The 18,625-nt window shown below is 41.1% G+C and overlaps 1 protein-coding gene across 1 annotated transcript in view; it reads left to right on the top strand.

Annotated features, from left to right (window-relative positions):
• The window catches only part of trim71 (tripartite motif containing 71, E3 ubiquitin protein ligase), a 48,244-nt gene that overhangs the window by 1,297 nt on the left and 28,322 nt on the right, over positions 1-18,625 (top strand). The window lies entirely within an intron of this gene.

The raw sequence follows: 18,625 nt of genomic DNA, 5'->3' as shown, positions 1-18,625 counted from the left end.
TATACTTTTCATATCGGGAAGTCACAGAATGTTAAACGTTTGGGACGAGCTAAGTTTTCATTAACACACGCAAATTGCGGGAGGCACTTAGGCAGCATCTCTAGAAATATATAAACAGTCGACGTTTCGGGTCGAGACCCTTCAGGACGGCTTTAATTATACTTTCAAATAAGCAAATTTGATTTCTGTAGAAGTTTTTATTCAACGTGTTTAGTGTTCCATGCCCAGCGTTAAACAGAGTTATTCGTTTACTTTTTTCCCCCAAAAATGTTGCGATGACACTACTTTGCTTGCAGATCGATCCACGAAAGTGTTCACAAAGATAACAATGATTCATTCAATCATTGCATCCGTCGTTTGTTAGTATTTGTCTCAAAAAGTTACAAGCAAACCCAATTTGCAGGCAATGTCTTTCCGTGGGATTTGTAGTCGAATTCAAATTCTTTAGTGCGATAACGATATGTATCGCTCGATATTTTCGTTTCAACGATATTTTTTACCTTTGGTTATAAATTCCGACAATTATGATTTTTCATGTCGAAGTATGTTAAAATTCAGCAATGTAATTTAAGTTTTAACCAGAAAAAAATTGCCAACAGTGTGTTTTCACTCATAAAATGCGAACATTTTTAAGACTTTAATCCTAAAATATATTTGATTGATCTTGATTTTATTTTGGTAATTTTATTTTCCTAGCCACGATTAAAGACGCCGACCATTCTCCTTCGATGGTGTCAGTTCGTTAATGTGCCACCTTGAAACAATGTGTTTTGGAAAACGTGGTATGGGAGCAACAACAGTTTAGTGTAGCAGGCCATGTTCCTCATCACGAGCTAGTGATGCGCCGTTTCCATTCATGTCCCTGCCACAACATATCAATAGCGTATCGATTCGTCCTGGCATGTCGTCCGGTCGGAAATAATTTAATTCAGCGCCCTGGAGAATTTTTAAAAAGTCTTGATTTTTTTTTTAAGATTTGGCATGTGTGCGCGTACACGTGCCCTCCTTCCCTTCCAATCTAGGGTTGCTCGGCTTGTTTTTCGAGAAGAAAATGGTGCCTGCTGTTGGGCGGGCTGAGTCAGAGCGTGCGATAAAGCAATTAGATCCATTCATGTTTTGCATGCTGCAAGCGAAAGGGCTTTGTCCCCCTTCGCAGATCACTCTTGGAACAACCTTCACCGTTCACTGTTAACTCGCTTTAAGCGAGAGCACGATATCAATTGGCTGTTATCTAATTGTTTATAAACGAATATTTTCCAACCAAAATAGAGAAAAAGTACCCAACTATTTAGCGTACGCTACATAAATAATGGGTTTGGTTATTGGAATTAGGTAATTTTTGTAGGGAGTGCTTCAGAATCTAGATGAGAAACTACATTCGGTACATAACCCCATTTCAAGGGTGCTTTTCACTGAAATCCAAAGGGCAAATGTCCAGGGTTATTGGGAAGACTTAAAAGGCTGAAGAAAAAACTTCAAACAGCTCCCAGATTAGTTTTAGTTTAAGTTAGTATGCTACTATAAAGTCATGAACATTTCAACATGCTTCATATCGGTGGTTGTAAGAAGTACTTGAATATGTTTGGTGTTCATTTTTCTATGTTTCTGGTACTCCCATGGGTGAAACAATTGAGTTATTTTTTTCTCTCTAAGATTTAGCTACATTTTTGGGGGGTTGGATGTTGGCTTTAGTATTCTTCTTGGTAAGATTTTAGAGCAGGGCTGACCACAGTAGTGCATTTCTGACCAGTGTTGATCTTAGAACCTGAACCATGATTGATTAATTCTGTCATTATTTGAGTAGTGGCGTCCTTCAGTATTATTTGCAGATGTTATTAGGATTTGTTAATTGTTGGAGGACTGAAGGGTGTTCCACACGTGGCTAATCAAAAATGGCATCAAGTTGAAAAGGAAGTTACACAATCTTGCAGAGATTTGTGGAATTGATTTTAGAAACTAGGAAAAATTAAGTTGAAATTGAGGATGAAATTAGTTTGAGAAACTAGCAAGAAAACTAAAAATAGAATGCTACAAAGATCTGCAGAGCGGCTGAGGTAAGCATTTGTCTTTTTGTAGGACAAGAATTTATAGCAAATAGGAATTGTTAGAGATGGAACAAATATGTTTGTCTTCATAGCTGGAGATGTGTCGTTTTTTTAAAAACAGTGGTAGAAAGCCATGGGCAAGAGGGAGGGGGAGAAAATTTATTTCCCCTCACTTGATGGATGAAACCCACTGGGCATCCAGCGACATAACAGCAGACAGATTCCATGGGCTTTGTTATGGAACCTTAAAGAAGTGACTCCAGAAATATTGGATTCAGTAGGTGCAGTCTTCCAAATCTGTGGATCTTGGGAAAGTCATTTACCAAAAATTGTAAAGTGCACACTATAAGAGAAACGCTGATTGACCTGCATTTTTTGGTGGTGGGGTGGGGGGTGAATGATGAAATCCAACATTAAGAAAGCCCGAGCAGGATGTCGAGAAAATCGAATGATGAATATGGTTTTCTGAAAGGGAAATGGCTTTAGATAAGTTCATCGCAGCTCTTTTAGGGTATAACAAGCAAGAAGGATAAAGGTGGGAACCAGTAGATATCTTGTAATTGGACTTCTAAAAAGCAGTTGATAAGGTGCCATATGGTCTTCATCCAAGGTATTGACATGAATAAGATTGTTTTCTATTAATTAGTCAGCCTGGATAATTAACTTTGAAAGTTGGGAAATCATTAATTAGTACAGTCTATGGTGTAACTTGCAATCAAAGTTCATACAGAATGTATTGTCAAATTTACTGAGAAAGCAAATTATGGGATCTCATTTGCAGAAGATTACACTTACCAGATGGAAGATAATTCAGGAAATTGTGAAGCTACTCACTTAGCTTAGGAAGAATAGTAAAGCAGAATGATTAACATGAAAGACATTGGGGCATGTGTCCTTGTACATGTAACTGAGTTATGGGAAGCAAATTGGTCTTCATTGTAAAAGGGAAGGAGCAACAAACTTGTATGTCAACACTTGCACAGCACCTAGAGTACTTGGTGCATGCTACTTTTACTTAAAGGGATGAAAAGTTCATTATTTTACTTCCCTTGAAGGTGTTTAAAGAAACAGTAAGTGGATTAGGCCCCTTATCAGTTGAAGTTTTAGAAGAATAAGATGTAATTCTATTGAAATGTGAGATTTTGAAGGGTTTGAGAGGCAGTGGGTAATGCAGAACAAGGGAGAACAGTTTTAAAGAAAGCTGCTAGCTCTAAGGACTGAAACTATGCAGTTCTTTAGAAAGCAGTAGGATGCTGCATTATTAAAATCTTCATGAAGATGGAAGCAACTTTGTATATGGGAGCAGGCAGCAAACGCTCATCTATCTCCTAATTTTTTTGTGAATAAATACCTATTGCATTCACACCTTAAAATCACAGGTATGCAGACATTCTGATAAATAACATGTTAAAGTGTATTAGGTTTGTGTTGCATAGGTTTTACATAATTAATTTCTGGTCATGGTCTCATTAGCTTCAGGAGTTGCAGCACAGTTCAATGGTTGAAGTTATGATTTGTATAAATATTTGGATGGTCTAGTTTTCTGAAACAGCAGATCATGTTATAGATAGCATTTTCATTGAAATGTGGGTTTAAGTCTGCTTTAATTCCCTCAAATCATTGCATTGGTTTCTGAATAATCTGCCCATGTTTTTGTGCATAGATTATTCATTTACCATCTAAAAGCTACTATTAAATGTTCTACTATTATAAATATCCTTTATGTAACTTAAAATTTTAACATGGGTTCTCTTTAGTGATTATACTCCTGGGTTAGAAACTAGTATTCACTTGGGCTTTTGATTACAAGCAAGCCACACAGGCTGTGCTGGTGATGCATTAAGTTATCTCCACACACTGCAACCAAAAACCCTGTGCCACTTCCAAGAGCGGAAGAGCTTTGGCTAATGATTCTCACTTGTTATCATTAAAATAGCTTATGTGGTGGCTTTTTTGTGATATTATTCAATTGTCCCACACATTTTTCTATATTACAACAGTAACTAAAATTTAGGTGATACTTTATTTTACAGAAGTCTTGCAGATATAAATGCCAAATTATAAGTACAATAAATAGAAGTCAATTTCACTTTACATAGAGAATCTAAGAACTGGATTATAATAACTGATATCAATTGAATTAATTTATGGATTTACTCTAATGAAAGATGGCCTATGATTATTGGAATTATTGAATTTGCTTTGGATCCTCAATTTAATGCTAGAATAATTTCTGCACAATTTTTATTAGAATATTTATATATTCAGCTCTCAATACAAATAACTGGTTTTGAATGTAATTCTGATGTTCACCTAAATCATTTTCAGTTCACCAAATCTCCCTTTTTTTGTGGTACCTTTTGAAAGGTGCTAGTGGAAAAAAATTATTCTGTTCTTATCAAGCTTCCATCACTTTGTTCTGGTTTAATGTTTGTGATGAACCAAGATTCAGAGTGTAAGTTGGCACTTGTTTGAAGATTCGGTGCAGGACGGTGGTAGGGGAGAGAGAGAGCAATTAGTGTGTTCTTTTCTTCAAATTTCTTTTCAAAGGATTTATTCCATCTTTCTATTATGTCTCATAGATCCAACATCTCTCAGCAGGCCTCCTTCATGGAAAATCATGGCGACAGTAAAAGTTGTGTGGGAGGGTAGCTGGCATTTGAACCTTATGGTCAAAATGGAGCTAAAGTTGCAGGATGTTGGCATGGCTGGTTCAGTGGGAACAAGTTGCTAATCAGGAAGATTAAGTTTGAAAAATGTTAAAGAATTTGAATGCCAAGATGATGCCTTTGCACGAATTGCATTTTTTTTGTGTATCGGTTCACAGCTTGGAGTTGGTCATGGGAGATGCTTGGTGAATATAGTTATAGTTAATTTTTGTACGGGAGCTATCGATTTTCTGGCTTTTTAACAATATCACAATGAGTTACTGAATTTGTGATCTAAATGGTCAAGACTTCATTAGTGAATAAACAGAGCAATCCCAGTACAAATTTACAACATTGTTCTCGACTTCATGAATTTGAGTACAATGGAAGTATTTAAGGCAGTAAGAAACTTCTACAGATTGTTGGCCAGCTCAAAAATGTCCCTGCCCAAAGGCTTCATTTGGCCATTTAGATACATGAGGGTGGGTGGGGTGGGGGGGGGGGGGGGACAGATGCTTGAAGAAAATACTGCTTTCTAGTGGCAACAATTGGCCCTTAAATCAGTAAAAGTTGTTACATTTTGGTTGGCAAGTGAGTTCAATGAAAACATGAAACACATACTAGAGTGACTGACTAGAGTGATACAGTGTAGCTGTGTATGCTGTTTGGCTAGGGGGTGCCATGTTTACCTGCATATGGTGTTACTCTTGCTAAACCAATTCTACCCGGCTGATTCTGCTCACTTTTGCTGACTGGAGAGCTCAATTTGTATAATTGGGAAGTCATTGGGCATTAACCTATATCCTGATGCTAGGAGCTTTTGAGTGAATTAATAAATACAACTGAATATGCTGCTAATTTTGATAGTTTTGGCTAGTTAAGTATTTTAAACTGTGATTTCCTTGCTGCATTTGCTCCATGTGACCTTTTTCCACTGCATGCTGCACAGCTGTGTAGTTTTATTGATTGTGCAGAGTGGGGACCCCATGGTGGTGAACTAAATTTAATGTTGTGCTTCAGGCATTTTCTTCAAATCTATATATAGGTTTACTTCTTTTGAATTTGTTAAGGATGTCTTCAGCTTCATCATTTTTCTGGGCGTAACCAGGAGACACTTGCTATGCTCAACTGTTTTAATGATGAACGGCACAACAGTTGGGCCTATTCCATTTCCTACTCACAGCTGCTTTCCATGTGTGCAAGCCAATTGCTAACTGGTAATAACTTGAAGTAAATGTGTATGTTAATTGTTAAGCATATAGTTGGTCTAAGTTTAAACAAGTTATTTGCTAGATGTGTATATGAAATATTTTGATTTATCCAATTTCTGTCTTGCCCTACTGCACAGTTTTCATTGAACTCCTTGGTATCATGTTCAAACTGATCTTCAAAAATGTTTCTCAGTGGATAAGTACAGTGACACTGAAGCTTATGGAGTACTCATTTGTCCGTTTAAAAGTTACTTAGAATAGATTTGGATCGACTTTTGGAATTGACCAAACCTTTTTGGTTAAGTAACACACACAAAATGCTGGTGGAATGCAGCAGGCCAGGCAACATCAATAGGAAGAAGTCCAGTTGACGTTTTGGGCCAAGACCCTTCATCAGGACTAACTGAGAGAAAAGATGGTATGAAATTTGAAAGGGGGAGGGGGAAATCCTAAATGATAGGAGAAGATGGGGGGGGGGGGGAATGAAGTTAAGAGCTGGAAAGTTGATTGGCAGAAGGGATACAGAGCTGGAGAAGGGAAAGGATCATGGGACGGGAGGCTTAGGGAGAAAGAAAGGGGAGGGGAGCACCAGAGAGAGATGAAGAATAGGCAAGGAATGATTGTGAGAGGAGCAGAGAGGAAATGGGGGGGGGAATAATAAAGGATGGGGTAAGAAGGGGAGGAGGGACATTAATGGAAGTTAGAAAAATCAATGTTCATGCCATCAGGTTGGAGGCTACCCAGATGGAATATCAGGTGTTGTTTCTCCAACCTGAGTGTGGCTTCTTCTTGACAGTAGAGGAGGCCATGGATGGACATCAGAATGGGATGTGGAATTAAAATGTGTGGCCACTGGGAGTTCCTGTCTTTGGTGGACAGAGATGATATCCATGGCCATTCTGATATGTCTATCCGTGGCCGCCTCTACTGTCAAGATGAAGCCCCACTCAGGTTGGAGGAACAACACCCGATATTCCAACAACCCGATGGCATGAACATTGGTTTCTCTAACTTCCATTAATGCCCCTTTTCTCCTCCTTACCCCATCCCTGATTTATTTTCCCCCCTTCTCTTTTTTTTCTCTCTCTGCCCATCACTCTTTGTCTGCTCTCCATCTCTCTCTGGTGCTCACCTCCCCCTTTCTTTCTCCCTAGGCTTCCCGTCCCATGATCCTTTCCAGCTCTTAGCTTCACCCCACCCCTCCTGTCTTCTCCTATCATTTCGGATTTCCCCTCCCCCTCCTACTTTCAAATCTCTTACTATCCTTCAGTTGGTCCTGACAAAGGGTCTTGGCCCGAAACTTCAGCAGTGCTTCTTCCTATAGATGCTGCGTTCCACCATCATTTTGTGTGTGTTGCTTGAATTTCCAGCATCTGCAGATTTCCTCGTGTTTGTGTTTTTAATCCTTTTTGGTTGTTTGGCGTTTTTTTTTAGCTCAAGTACTTAGTTCCACTTGTGAAGGAATGTCTCTTGTTATACATCATCCCAATTGGGAAGTTTATTGCATTTCCTTTGGTGGTTTAAGATTTTGGAATTCTCCAATTGTCATTACTTGCTTGCAGATGGATTTCACTTGTACAGGAAGGCTGAAAACAACCATCTCCTATTGTTGATAGGCCACATTAAAATGTCTGACTTAACAACATTTCCAACAATGAACACCTTTACTATCTTTGTCCCCACCCTCTTAAGAAATTTTAATTTCTGAAATGCTTTTGCATTAAGGGTGAGAAGAAATTAGTTTGGATAGTTAAGTTTCATGGGCCTCTAAAATGAATCCACCAGATGCCATCAGGCAGCATTTGTTCAGGAAGAACTGTCCTTTAATGCTGGTAACCTTTTGTCAGACAATATTGTGGGAAAACTGATACAATTAAAAATCATCTGGTTTTCAAATGCTGCATAAAGGCATGTGTGTGGACAGCTCCTGGCTGATTTGTCATCCTAATCTCTAGGGGGTGGGAAAAGTGGATGCTTGCTTGTAATGAGGTCCTGGTTGATTTATGGCAGGTGGTATAACTGGTGTAGTGTAACTGCTAGGCACTTTCTAGCTGAGTTGCCAATGAATTTTCTTGTAGTGACAACATAGAAGTTGTAATTTAATGAGGTTTAGTGACTAGATTTATACAAGTAGTTACTTATTTTTCTACTGGTTACTATTTCTCCCCTTCCTCAATTCTCAAGAAAGTGAATTTAAAAAATCAGTTCAGGCAACATTTATGAAGCAGAAAACAGTTAATGTTTTGGGTCAATGATACTCATCTGTGCTGTCCCCCCCCCCCCCCCCCCCAAATAATTTGTCCTCACAAATTAGTAATTTCTCAATTATAACTGGTTAGCAAATCCTAACTGTTAACAGAATGAATTGTGGGTTATTTAGGGGTTTTGTTGCACATTTATGGATTTAAGTTGACTGCATTGTCATATTATCTGCATTAAGTTGTTTGGTGTTGTCTGACAGGTTTATCACATTTCAGTTAATATGAAGCACAGCACATGCTCAGTGAATTACTTCCCACTTGCCTCTGTGGTAGCACGTCCAGTATTGATTCATTAATAATTAGTGATAAGAAATGACATGTTAACCTAAAGTTTGCTTTGCTTTAAAGATACTGGCCTGTTTCCAGCATTCTACAGTTGGAGTGCTGTAGTTATAACTTGAAGATTTAGATTTCAAAATTTAAAAATCCAGGTCTAGTGCCCTCGATTTCTGTGATATGAGATATCTGCAGCAGGCACTTCAAAACACTGGAGAGATATTGTGAGCACTGTCTATACAAAATTCCTGAATCTGTTGGCAGTTGGTGTGTGTGTCAGCCTGATCTCCCAAATCTTCTATAGCAATTGTTCTGATTCCACTGAGTGGGTTCTGGTCTTGTCACATTTGCACACTTCAACAGTATGCTTTAGAAATGGATGCACTATCCTTGTGGCATGAAATGACCAGATGGGCAGAGAAAATATTGAGGCATTCTGAAAATCTCTTGCAACAACTGCACTTTCTAAAGGGAATCTCTGCCCTGTGACCACAAAATGAACATTTGAAATTGCATTAAGCTCTTAAAGCTATTTCAGGAACAGCTATAATTCCGATGGAAAGGATGGCAGGGTTAAGGTTCTCTCCCAAACTAGTCACCTGCCTTCCTATTACGTACCTTCTGCTCATGTGGTAGAAAATGCTGTGTCCACAATGGTCTCATCAGTTACAGAACTGGGTCTGAAAGAATCTCGACTTAAAGGATCCCCTGAGAAGAGCATGGCAAATTTGGTTCGCCTCTGATCTGAGATCCCAAAACAGGAGAGCTAAAGAATGGGTAGTTTGGGAGTATGGGAATTCTAATGTGACAAAGGAAATGCATTTTGAAATTGGGAGTGGTTCAGCTGAACACTTGAACTCAGCAAAAGCAATTTTATTTTCTGTTCTTGATCTTTGGGTGATGTTGACATGAGGTGGCCACAATGGGGAGTATCTTGTTCCTTGTGTGATCATCCTTTACACTGAGCACAAACTGGACATCATTTGAAAATTCAGAAATCATTTACATATAGCTTTTGATTCCATGATAACTGTCCACCAGCTTGGAGGTTAATAATGGTCTTTATTTCACTCTGGAATTGGACTGTTATCAGTTTGGCTGTATTTTAAAAATGTGTGTGATCTGAGAGTAAACTGTACTCTACAATTTAATAAACCTTAAATTTTGAGGAGAAATTGTTTCTGTATGGGTCACTTAAAAAGAGACTGGCTAATGTTTTTGGCTCTGGATTGTTTTTCATGTAGGTTGGAATTGGGTCTGCTGGGAAAGATTTTCTGTGCAAGTAGTTGAGGGGAAAGTTAATTTGATTCTGCTTCTAGTCACTTTTGAGTAAATTTGTGTGTATATTCATACTTGACCAAATCTCTGGTTTTAAGAATATACAGTAAAACGGGTTCCCAAACTGGGGTCTATGAACCTTTGCTTAATGGTATTATTCATTGCATTAAAAAAAGGTTGGGAATCCCTGCACTAAAGGAAGAAAGCATTGAGTTGGTTGTTACTTTTAAAGGAATTTGATATTAGAACTGGATAGGAAAAAAATACTTATACACAATAGTGTAGCAATTAGAGCACCAGCGATCACTGATCAGTGTTTGATTCCCACCACTATCTGTAAGGAATTTCTGTGTTATCCCTGGACTGTGTAGGTTTCATTCAAGTGCTCCAGTTTCCTCCTACATTGCAAAGACATACGGCTGGGGTGAACATCCAAGTATTTGTACTCCTCCACTGCAACCTCTTCTTCCAGAATGTATGCAGGTCTCGTAACAATCTTTTTCATCCTAAAATTAATCTTCCTCGTTTAGACCACATTCAGGAGCAGGTGATTCCTCGCATACCACTTGTCCATCAGTCCCCTATACTCTGACTGCTGCCCATCTCTGATATGTCTAACCACTGCAGAGTCATCAGAGAATTTCTGCATGTGGCAAGACTCAGTTGTACTGAAAGTCAGAGGTGTTCAGTATGAACACAGACTGTACAGTCAGTCCCTTCTGGTGCTTCAGTGCCAGTCACCACCACCTCAAGACAGAAAACTACCCAGCCCTACAAAGTCTGTCTGCCAGGTAATCAGTAATCCAGGGGATAGCGTATTTGTCTATGCCCATCCATTGCAGCTTCTCACTCAGAAAAAGTGATTTGGATTGTATTGAAGGCACTAGGGAAATAAAAAAAATGTGATTCTCACAATGTCACCAGTGTCATCCAGGTGCGACTGAGCTCACTGTAACAGATGATAGCATCATTCAGTCCCACATGAGGTTGGTGGGCAAACTGTTAGCTTAAACAATTTAAGAGGCTAAATGACAATTAACTGGTATGATTCCTGATATCTTCACTACTGATTCAATACATATGAATTGTTATTTGAGGACGTAATGATCTGGTTTTACTATTTTGGAGCAACTGATACCAAATTATTGTAAATGTGCTGCTACAATGTATTAAGGAAGCAGCATCTATTCTGATGCCTGCATTTATCTTCTAAGATATGCTTTGTTCTAACCCTTCACTCCTTAAATGTCTTCATTCTCAGGGAGGGGGCAATAAATGCAAGAAGGGGTGGCACGGTAGCATAGTGGTTAGTACAGTGCTATGTGTTACCAATGACCTGGGTTCAATTCCCACCGCTGTCAGTAAGGAGTTTGCACGTTCTCCCTGTGACCATGTGGCTTTCCTCCCACAGTCCAGAGACATACAGAGAAGGGCCTTTTTTGCGCTGTATTTCAATAAATATAATTACATTCATGTATATGTATATTTTCTTGCACGTTATTACTTCAATTCTAGGCTATTATATATTTTAATAGTAACATAGATTATAGTAGTTGTGTATGTTTGTTCAAAGAGTAGTGATTTTTGTTGCTGATGGTGATAAATAAACAGGAAGACTATTTTCAGCTGTTTTGGGGCCTCAAGCTTTTCAGGCTTGGAGATGCTGGAAATGACGACGAGTAAAAATGAAATTATTTTTGCTACTTCAGGTTGGGGACTATGGAGAAGCTGAAGAAATCACTTTGAATGTTACAATGAAAATGAAGATTTCGAGGATGCAATTGTCAAAACATTTTTTGAGGGCAGTCCATTGTCTGCACTAATGATTGTATTGTGGCGGCTCATTTCCTAGCGTATGCGAACCGACTCACAATTAGATAGCCTACGGGGGTTTGCGAGCACAGAGCTTTGGAGCCTCTTCAACCGGGGGGCCGGTTGACAGAGGCTTAAAAGTGAGGCTGAAGTTTTCGAATAAAGTTTTTCCTTCGACTGCAGTTACCGACTCCGTGTCGTAATTTTAGCGCTGCTTGTAGCACACCGCTACAATTGGTGACCCCGACGGTCCAAACGATTTTTGGACCAGAAATGACCGACGCCGCCTCTGTTCATGCGGTTTCGTTGAAACTGCCGGGTTTCTGGACACAGAGCCCGGACCTATGGTTCCAGCAAGCCGAAGCCCAATTCCACGTTCGCCGGATCACCCCAGAATGGACACCCCTACCGCCCTCACAGTGGACGCATCAAACACGGCAGTCGGTGGGGTGCTGGAGCAGCTCATCGCAGGTCGCTGGCAACCCCTGGCGTTTTTCAGCAAACACCTGCGGCCACCCGAGCTCAAGTACAGTGCTTTTGACCAGGAACTGTTGGCGCTCTACCTGGCAATCCGGCATTTCAGGTACTTCCTAGAAGGCCGGCCCTTCACCGCGTTCACGGACCACAAACCGCTTACCTTTGCGTTTACGAAAGCATCCGACCCCTGGTCATCCTGCCAGCAACGCCACCTGTCCTACATCTCTGAATACACAACGGATGTCCGGCACGTCTCGGGTAAGGACAATGTCGTGGCGGATGCGCTCTCTCGCCCTACCGTTCATGCCCTTTCCCAAGGGGTAGACTTTGAGGCACTGGCAGAGGCACAGCAGGTAGATGAGGAGATTCCGAGTTACAGGACTGCAGTCTCTGGTTTGCAGCTCCAGGACTTCACCGTGGGCCCAGGTGAGAGGACCCTACTCTGTGACGTCGCCACTGGCCGGCCCCGTCCGGTCATCCCCGCAGCCTGGCGGCGACGTGTTTTCGACTCCATTCATAACTTGGCGCATCCCTCCATCCGGACAACTGTCCGGATGGTTTCCAGCAGGTTCGTTTGGCACGGACTCCGCAAACAGGTCAGTGAATGGGCCAGAACGTGCATGCACTGCCAGACGGCCAAGGTGCAGCGGCACACCAAAGCCCCACCGCAGCAGTTCCATCCCGCCCACCGGCGTTTCGACCACATTCATGTGGATATCGTGGGCCCCCTGCCAGTGTCGCGCGGAGCGCGTTACCTCCTGACTATCGTGGACCGGTTCACAAGATGGCCAGAGGCGGTCCCGCTCACCGACACCACCTCCGAATCTTGCGCCCGAGCCCTGCTCGCCACCTGGATATCCCGCTTTGGTGTACCAGCCCACATTACCTCCGACAGAGGCGCCCAGTTCACCTCCAGCCTGTGGTCAGCTATGGCCAGCCTTTTGGGGACTCAGCTGCACCACACCACTGCCTACCACCCACAGTCGAACGGGCTAGTGGAGCGTTTCCACCGTCACCTGAAGTCGGCCCTCATGGCCCGCCTGCGAGGAGCCAACTGGGTGGACGAGCTTCCCTGGGTCCTACTCGGCATTCGCACAGTGCCCAAGGACGACCTGCACGCCTCGTCGGCCGAGTTGGTATACGGCGCGCCCCTGGCCGTCCCCGGGGAGTTCCTACCAGCCCCAAGGGGGCAAGAGGAAGCTCCCGCAGCAGTCCTGGGCAGACTTCGCGAGAAGCTCGGTAACCTGGCCCCCATACCCACTTCACAGCATGGGCGGCACCCGACCTGCGTACCCAAAGACCTACGGAACTGTAAGTTTGTGTTTGTACGAAGGGGCGGGCATCGGCCGCCGCTGCAGCGGCCATACGAGGGGCCGTTTACGGTGCTCCGGAACAACGGGTCCACGTTCGTGCTGGACGTTGGGGGGAAGGAGGAGGTTTTCACGGTGGACCGCCTCAAGCCGGCCCATGTGGACCTGGCGCAACCGGCCGAGTTTCCGGCGCCTCGGCGCAGAGGCCGACCTCCCAAGCAGGTTCTGGCCCAGGCTGTGGACATTGGGGGGTGTATCGCCAGTTCTGGGGGGGGGGTTATGTGGCGGCTCATTTCCTAGCGTATGCGAACCGACTCACAATTAGATAGCCTACGGGGGTTTGCGAGCACAGAGCTTTGGAGCCTCTTCGCCATGGGGGGCCGGTTGACAGAGGCTTAAAAGTGAGGCTGAAGTTTTCGAATAAAGTTTTTCCTTCGACTGCAGTTACCGACTCCGTGTCGTAATTTTAGCGCTGCTTGTAGCACACCGCTACAGTATGGGTTTTGTTCATTCAATCAAAAGTGTACTTCAGATGAATTCCTTTAACTATTAGGAACTAATAGTTCCTGAGAAGTGGCAGATGGAGTTCAACCCAGATAAGTGTGAAGTGGTTCATCTTGGTCAAATATGATGGCAGAATATAGTATTAATTGTAAGACTCCTGGCAGTGTGGAGGATCAGAGGGATCTTGGGGTCCGAGTCCATAGGACACTCAAAGCAGCTGCACAGGTTGACTCTGTGGTTAAGAAGGCGTATGGTGTATTGGCCTTCTTCAATAGTGGAATTGAATTTAGGAGCCCTGAGGTAATGTTGCAGCTACAATCGGCCCTCCTTATCCATGGGATCGGTTCCGGGGCCTTCTGCGGATACCAAAAACTGCGGATGCTCAAGTCGGTAGACCTTAGGACCCGGCAGAGCACTGGAGCTTATAGTATTTAACCTGTCTCAGTGCGGTGGACTTTAGGACCTGGCGGAGCTTGGGACCTGCTGCCCGCAGTGTTTCTGTTCCGGAAAGTGATCACGATTGAAAGTAAAATGGAAATATAAAGAGATCGGAACAATTTTAAAGGGAGAATAATGGATCATGTGAATGCCCTGCCCTGATGAAAGCTACAATTATTACTAAGCAATGCAATGGTTTAATTATTGAAATACATGTATTTTAAGTGTTTTATATGCATAGAAAGGTAAAATATACAGTATACTAAGACAAACGTTTGACTAACTGACACTAAATAATACTGGATGTACCTGTTCAGGAACTTTTTTTTTATTCTTGATCCGCAGTAACCTCTGTACATCCTCCCATATACTTTAAATCATCTCGAGATTACTTATAGTATCTAATACAATGTAAATGCTATGTAAATAGTTGTTGTACTGTATTGTTTAGGGAAAATGACAAGAAAAAAAGTCTGTACATGCTCAAACAACAAGTGCTGGAGAGAGAATTTACGGGTTTTCCCAATCCGTGGTTGGTTGAATCCGTGCATGCGGAACCCGCGGGTAAAGAGGGCTGACCTCCTGTTCAGACCCCACTTGGAGTACTGTGCTCAGTTCTGGTCGCCTCACTACAGGAAGGATGTGGAAGCCATAGAAAGAGTGCAGGGATGTGCAGAGATTTACAAAGATGTTGCCTGTATTGGGGAGCATGCCTTATGAGAATAGGTTGAGTGAACTTGGCCTTTTCTCCTTGGAGTGATGGAGGATAAGAGGTGACCTGATAGAGGTATATAAGATGATGAGAGGCATTGATTATGTGGATAGTCAGAGGCTTTTCCCCAGGGCTAAAATGGTTGCCACAAGAGGTTTAAGGTGCTGGGGAGTAGGTACAGAGGAGAAGTCAGCGGTAAGTTTTTTTACTCAGTGGTGAGTGTTTGGAACGGTCTGCCAGCAATGGTGGTGGAGGGGGATACGATAGGGTCTTTTAAGAGACTTTTAGATAGGTACATGGAGCTTAGTAAAATAGAGGGCTATTGGTAAGCCTTGTAGTTTCTGAGGTAGGGAAATGTTCAGCACAATTTTGTGGGCCGAGGGCCCTGTATTGTGCTGTAGCTTTTCTGTTTTTATGTAAGTGAATGGAGTGGTACACATGAAGGTAGAAGCAGAAGATCAAAGTTTTAGGTTGAGAAGTGATGAGGCTGACTGCTTTCAAATCTTTGGAGGCCTGTTATGAAAATATTTTGAAACCAAGTATGGGAGATTGAAGTACAACAGGGAAATGTAGGTCATTGAAACTGGTACAAAACAATGAAGAACTTGGTGGAATTTTACTAAGAATAGAAAATTGGTGACCATAGAAATAGTGGAACTATTGAGTTTATAAATAACAAAAGCAAGGTTAACATTTTCCTCAGGTTGGACTGGGGAAATGTGCCTCTAGATAATAGATGCCTTTAGTGTCTTCAGCTGCATTGACAATTCACTGTTATGCAGTAGCTATATAGCAGTATGTCAGTGAAGTTGTAGTTGATAAGAGTGAAATATTTGATTTTGAAATTTCGTAATTTGTTCTTGTGCTCCAGTTAAGTTGGGCAATGTTTAACATTTTGATCTGTTCCAGTTACCACAATAATACTAGTTTAGGCATTTCAAAAATGGTTTGGTTTTAGAGCATGGTAACTTTGTGGTATTTGATTATTTGCGCTGTTCATGTTAAAGTAGCAGAAAGGGTACTAGTGTAATTATGGCAAAAGCTCATTTTTGTTTTGATCAAGTAAAATGCCAGTATGGTTTCCATTGCCAGTTATTGGAATAGTTTTCTGCTTGTTCTTCTAACCAGCGCCTCTTGTTTATTGAAAGGAGATAATTTAACAAAGTAATCAAACAAATTTTAGAAGAGATACTTAATGACATCTTGCCATGTGTGCTGTTTTAGGAAGAATTTTAGATCTTTTGCAAAGTCTGTTTGTACACAGTTGCACAAGCTTTAAAGAAGTAATTGGTTGACACAAGGTGAAGTTTAAGTGAATTACTAGCACTTAATACTGTTTTGGCATGTTGGTAGAACAGTTGAACCTGGCTTGTATCCAAACATTGACATGTCAACAATTGAGAGTAATGATTATACATTTTGTACCACCCTGTAGGCAAAGCTGAGGAAGGTTACATAGAAGAGCACAATCTGGATGTTAGTTTTCTTTGTTTTTTTCCCCCCCAAGTTTTTGTCCATGAACGAAGATCTTATCTTATTTAGTATTTTCCCCCATTTGTGACCACCCATTCACATTTTATGCTTTTGAACAGTTGAGATTATGGATTTAAAATGCTAGTGTACTCTTTTACTTTTCATGCTACTGGAATTACTAATGGAGTCAGGCAGTGTAGATTATGATCTTCTATCCTGGATTTCAAAGTTCAAAGTAAAATTTATTATCAGAGTACATACATGTCACCACATACTACCCTGAGATTCTTTTTCTGTGGGCAGTTTGATTTAGCTGTTGGAATGTCTTCAGTAGAATGAGTGAAGCTCAGAAGTGCTGAACTTCAACAGTTGAGTTCTTGCAATATTTGGTACTTATGCTTTTCCTACACTTTTATATTTGTTGAGCTTTAAAATATGGGATTGCTTGAACTGGATCAGAACTCGTGCTGAAAAAGTTCAATGATTGCCAGCATTTTGGTACGAATAGTGGTGATACCAGAAAGCTAGTCAAGGGGTGTATTTCTTAGAATTACGTACATTAATTTTTCAGGGAACCTGAATTAAGGTTTGTGGATGGTACTCTTGCATTTTATTTTTTATCATCTTTCTTTATGGAAATGTTTTACTTGTGAATTAGTACCTGAAGAATTTGAGTAATTAAATTTCTTGGAAAGCACCTATTTGCGGTTACAGAAATAACCACAACTAATTTGTCATGAAACCAAATCGGTAAAGTGTGCTCCTTGTGTCTTTGGGAATTGGCTTGTGTATTAGTCCTTATTGACAGTGGTGTTGTGGTTTAAAAAGGTTTAATACAGTAACATTTCACATCTGGGATGTTGCCAGCAGCAGCATAGCCTGGCAGACATCCAAATGACTCATTGTGTACTGTGGTTAGTGTTATGAAAGCCAGAGTTTTAAATTCTAATAAACATGTTGTTCACTCCTGGATTTTTAAATACTTTGTCTTTATAAAATGTAAATGCCTGCCCAGCCTGTTATATGGACCAATTGCATAGGTTCAGTATATACATTTTTCCACTAGCTATGGAATTGTACAAGATGATAAGTAAAGCACTAACTGGATGTTGAAGTTTAACCTTTTTATGTTAGAGTTTATCAGAAATTGGCATTTTCCCTTGTGCTTCCTTATCCACTTAACTAGTTTTGCCTCCTGCTATGGAGGTATTGCATTTAATCTTTCATAGCTGTGGGAAGTTTCTAAGTACATCAATATCAAAACATGAACAAGATTCCACAAAAGGTGTAATAATCTGTTTCAATAATATCAATGTAACGATAAATAATGCTGACATATGGAGATGAACTCTTTTCTCTTCAAAAGTGGTTCTCCAGGATTTCTAGCATCCATTGGAGAACTTGGATGGGGGGCTTCTGTTTAATATCACAAGGATTAAACGTTTTCAGTTTAAACTCAGAATAGGAATCGGGTTTATTTTCATGGTCTTATGGCAATGAATTTGCTTTGCAGCAGTGGTACACAACAGAGGCATAAACTTACTACGTGTTTATTCATGAGTCATAGAGAAATCTGGCAGAGGGGAAGAAACTGTTTCTGAATCACTGAATGTAAGTTTTCAAGCTCCTGCACCACCTCCCTGTTGGTCATGAGAAGATGACATGTCCTGGAAGGGGAAGATGCTTAATGATGGATGTTACCACCATTTTTCCCAATAATCTTTTTTGTATGTCCTTACTACATTCATTTTTTTTAACCATCGCACATTCGTAATGCCTGACTTGCTGATTTTCCCCTCTTTTGCTGTTGCATGAAATAGAGCCCTATAAGCTAATGCCATGCAAAATGAGACTTTGTTCACCCTGGTTAATTGGCAGCTGTGCTCTGTGTCTTTATTGAGTACTTAAAGTGAGATGGTTTTGGCCTTTGATTAAATAGCCAAAATGCCACTAAAGGGGATTTTTTTTTCAGTGTTTTAATGTTGATATCTTAAGTCAATATGTCATTTTGTGAGTCAGTCAACAATGACTCACAACTGACTTTACACCTAGGGCATAGATAATTGAGAACTTTGAAATTCTCTGGTGGAAAGCATTTTAGACAAAATTTAAACTATTTTATGTTATGGACTTGGAAATTGGGCACAGGCTATGAGATGTCTATGGTCACAAATCTGATG

This window comes from Hypanus sabinus, chromosome 17 (assembly GCF_030144855.1).
Source record: "Hypanus sabinus isolate sHypSab1 chromosome 17, sHypSab1.hap1, whole genome shotgun sequence".
NCBI lineage: Eukaryota > Metazoa > Chordata > Chondrichthyes > Myliobatiformes > Dasyatidae > Hypanus > Hypanus sabinus.
This window is presented reverse-complemented; position numbering and strand designations above follow the sequence as displayed.